The sequence below is a fragment of the Bidens hawaiensis genome, unplaced genomic scaffold, assembly GCF_021521415.1.
Source record: "Bidens hawaiensis isolate Kalapana, Puna unplaced genomic scaffold, B.hawaiensis_p1.1 tig00000055_1, whole genome shotgun sequence".
NCBI lineage: Eukaryota > Viridiplantae > Streptophyta > Magnoliopsida > Asterales > Asteraceae > Bidens > Bidens hawaiensis.
This window is the reverse complement of record NW_027491016.1, coordinates 6,278,825-6,283,231: the sequence shown is the minus strand read 5'-3', so window position 1 is coordinate 6,283,231 and position 4,407 is coordinate 6,278,825.

Below are 4,407 nucleotides of genomic sequence, written 5' to 3'. Positions count from 1 at the left end.
GGAAGATAGTGTGATATAGAATATCCATATAAGAAGAGTAGAATGAAAAATTCAAGTGTGGGGATGGAGCAGCAGGAGCCATATACTTTTATGTTTATTTATTTGCTGTTGTTATTCATGTTTATTGAATGGGTTGGTTAGTCTGGTTATATATTTTGAATGATTAATATCTATCAAATTGATAATATGAGTTTTTAGATGTTGTTTGTATTGTTTTTGCTTCCGTTCGTATATGAGAGATAGGAGATACTGGTTGTGGAGCACGTTCAGAGATGAAGGGCATTTATGGAAGAAGACTTTAGCATTATACTTCATTCGCATATTACCACCTAAGTGTTTTCCTAGCTTTTTACTTTGTTTCATAGTTTTTAGTTTTTAATTTTTTAGCTTTGTTTTGTTTTAAATTTTTGAGTCGTGTTTCCGTCCCAGCATTGAGGATAATGCAAATTTTAAGGGTGGGGATAGGAACACATGTTTTTAATGTGTTTTGTTAAAAAAAAGTTTTAAAAAATGTCTTTTGAATTTGTTTCTTTTTGTTTTAAATGAGAGATGAGGATACTTATCGGGAATCGGTTTTTCAAACTACTAATAATAAGATATAAGTAAAGAACACACACTTAACTTAGGATGTGTCGGTAAGCTCAGCCTTGAGAATGAAAGGGCAGTTTGATAGTTGGTTTAAACGATAAAAATATGATTTTTAGTGGGATACATGTTAAGTCTGTACAAAATACGAGAAGAAAGGTCGGCCCATACTCAAGCTTTTTTAGTTTGATTGTAGAAAATTATGAGTTTTATAGAAATCTGAATAAATTATTATACGATGCTTGGGTAGGTTTAACGTTAAAATATGCCATGTAGCCGGTGATATAAACTAAAATCTTGCACTTCTAGTTTTAGTGGTTAACACTTCATAGGCGTATGGTTTTATAACCTTAAATCCTATATTGATTGGATGCTCCAGGGTTCGGAGACTATGGATATTTCAAAAAGCCTAAAAAGAGCAAACCCGCAGTTTATTCTAGCCAAATTATAAGTCATTAAACATGATCACAAAGTGCTTTAAAAGTACAAACTCACTACTGACTTGATCATTCACGCTGTTAGTCATATGGGGTCCCTGTGCTCGCGTCTCATTACCATTAAGAAACGGACCACACGGGACACATCATATGTAAGCCCTACAGATGAATTCGTGCATACTCACCTATGGAGATGGACTTTGAGGTGTTGCTTGATAACGGGGGTATGTCATGTAGTGGGGAACACTAGCTAGTTAGTTGAATAATTGAACCTTAATCGTATCTAATGGCTGCTTTGTAGATTTTGATGCTTAAACTTAGGTGGATAAGCAATATCCTTGATCGTCTTAGCTATTCATGAAAAATGTGCAACAAAGTTTTAATTTGCTATTTATGAGGTTTAAGTCAAGTTGGGGTGGTTTGATCCGGTAAAATCTAAAATAAAACAGGTCTTGACTGTGGGTTCCACTAGATTATAAAATAATAATAATAATAGTTGGATCTTATTTGTCCCGGTAAATACAAAGGCGTGGGTTTAAGTGGACAACAATATCGGTGAACACAATTTTTGGGTTGTTCTAAATTTTAAGATAATCTATATGTTTTTAAGACCGTATTTCTCCAAATCTGATCCCATTGCAGTGAGACTTTTTCAGGGACGAAAAATGTTTAAGTGTGGGAATATTTGATATGGTTCAAAATATATATAAATATATAAATATTTCCTACACTTTTAAGTACTTTTGAGCGAAATTTTTATTAAAAGGCATTATTAATTAGTTCAAGTATAAATTTTTAAGATTCCATGAAACAATGAGCTTAAATAGAGTTTCATTTATTTTTGACCAGCGAATGATTTCTTTCTCTATTTATATCATTTAATTTTAACCATTGATATTTAATATATTGTGTTGGTCAAAGTTGTAGTAGAATAACTAATGAAAAAAAAAAAGAAAAGAGACGTATGATAAGAAAAGCATATGTGGGTTGGATTAAAAGAAAAAAACAATATAATTTAGTTAAATTGAATGAAAGACTAATAATGCTTGGTTGGTTTTTTTTTGTTTTTTCGTTATGATGCAGGAATCTAATTATGGGCCGGGCCCTACAAAACAGGAACAAAAAGTAAGTCGGTTAAATTGGACATGGCTTTGAATATATATTTTTTTGGAGCCGCCAAGCAAAATGAAAGACGAAAGATAAAGAGGAGATCGACAGAAGTTTTTTTTGGAGTTCATCGCAAGAAAGAGAGAGAAGAGACAATAGTTTTATGTCCGGGTTCAACACATACTCATCCAAACATCGTTATTATTCGGTTTGAGTTATTGTTTTCGTTATGAATTTATTGTTTGAACCTATTTATTTTCTTTTGTTCTTGAGTATGGTTGTTGGCTAAATCCTTAGACAGCCTACGCTTATGATGAACCTTTGATTGACGTTTGATTTTATTTGGTATTTCCTTTTCGTTATGAGTTTATGAATCAGTATAGAGTATAATATTATTTATTTGATGCATATGTGTGCTTGGTTTTATTTGATAAATTTTATTGTTTGATAGAGTCTTTGGTGATTGTCTATCATATAATAGGATTCTGTTAGGTCATTTACTGTGTCTTCTTGACTAGTTTATGATTTATTTATAATAAGATCATAAAAATAGTATTATTAACCAAATAAATAAAAGTGTGTTGCTAACCTAAAAAGCTGTAAGGTGATAGATAGGTTATTTGATAGGTCTGGGATAATTAAGATTGCTAAATTTAGTTCTTCGTAATGAGTCCGTCTAGGTTTGATTTTTTAACTTTGTCTATTAATGTCGAATAGGGATGGGCAAATTCGGGACCGGTACCGGTTGGTACCGGTACCGATTTGGTATCGTCGGTACCAAATCGGTGCCAAAAGTTTTTAGTTTCGGTATCGGGACCGGGACCAGTACCGGTATTTCCCGAACTTGTTACCTTTGGTCCCGGTATCGTCCCGGTACCAGTACCGAACCGAAGATTTCGGTACCGGTACAAAAAATTTACGATTTTCGGGACCGGGACTGGCCGGTACCGATACGGTACCGATCTCATCCCTAATGTCGAATGAATTTATTAAACTGCCTTTGATTTCTGTGATGTAAGGTAGGATTTCGTATAAAGGTACTCGTTCATAATTAATTAGATAACCGTAAGGAAGTTTATTATTAAAACCGGTGTTTTTAAGAATTTACTAGAAATCCATAGGTGTCTTCTTGAGAAAGGTTAGGGGTCCTGTTTGGGTTTTCTTTTAAGTGATTATTTTATGATTCCGGTTCCATAACGAAGCATTTTCCGATTATTTAATAACTGAACTTTGGGGATTCTAGCATAGGTGGTTTTTCATCGTCATCTGTTTTCTAATCATTTTAATTGTCTTTTGTTTATTTTAATTGTTTTTCTTAATTAGTTTAAAATTAGTATTCACTAACCCCCCCCCCCCCCCAAATAACAATAAATAAATAGTCATGTCTCTAGTTAAGTCTAATTTAGCTAGTTTACGTAATTTAAAAAGTCTCGTGGGTTCGATATCCGGACTTACTTAGCTGTACTAGAGTCGACTGGTTCACTTACCGGTTAATAGTTTTAGTCAAGCTAAGAGTCTAGAATTATTACTTAGTGTCTAGATTAGCGTAATTTTAGTTAACAAATTTATAACTACTTTTGGCACATCACTTCTAACAGTGCCACGACCATCAATCAGGAATCTTTCCGAGGTATAATGTCTTGAAGTTCTTCAAAACATTATTCCAAATGGATCATTAACATTGGTGCTAATGATCATATGTGTTATGATCAAAATTTATTTTCAAGCATTTCTTTTCTTAGAAATCCAATTTTCATCACTCTTCTTAATGACATATCCCTCAGAGTCAATCAATATGCGATTGTTCCTTTGACTGCTGATATTTCTTTGTCAAATGTTCTTTTGGTCCCAGATTTTAAACAAAATCTTCTTTCATTCTCAAGATTATGCAATGATACTAATGGTATTATTTTTTCTCAAAAAATACATGTGTTTTGTAGGCCCTTTTCTGAGGAGCCCACAAGTTCTTGGTGATATGCTAAATGGCCTTTACCTTCTCGAGGCCATTAAGCATTTTCATGTCAATTCTTTTATTTCAATTAATGTTTGTAATTTTGTTGTAAGTTGTGAAACTTGACATAGCAGACTTGGTCACTTACCAAGCTACAAACTAATACTTCTTTGAAATCTATTGAGCATTGTGATATTTGTCCTAAGGTACGACAACATAAACTGCCATTTCTTACTAGCACTACATCAACTAGTAAAATTTTTGACCTAATCCGTATTGATGTTTGGGGGCCTTAGCACACAGTTACATACAATGGATTTAGATATT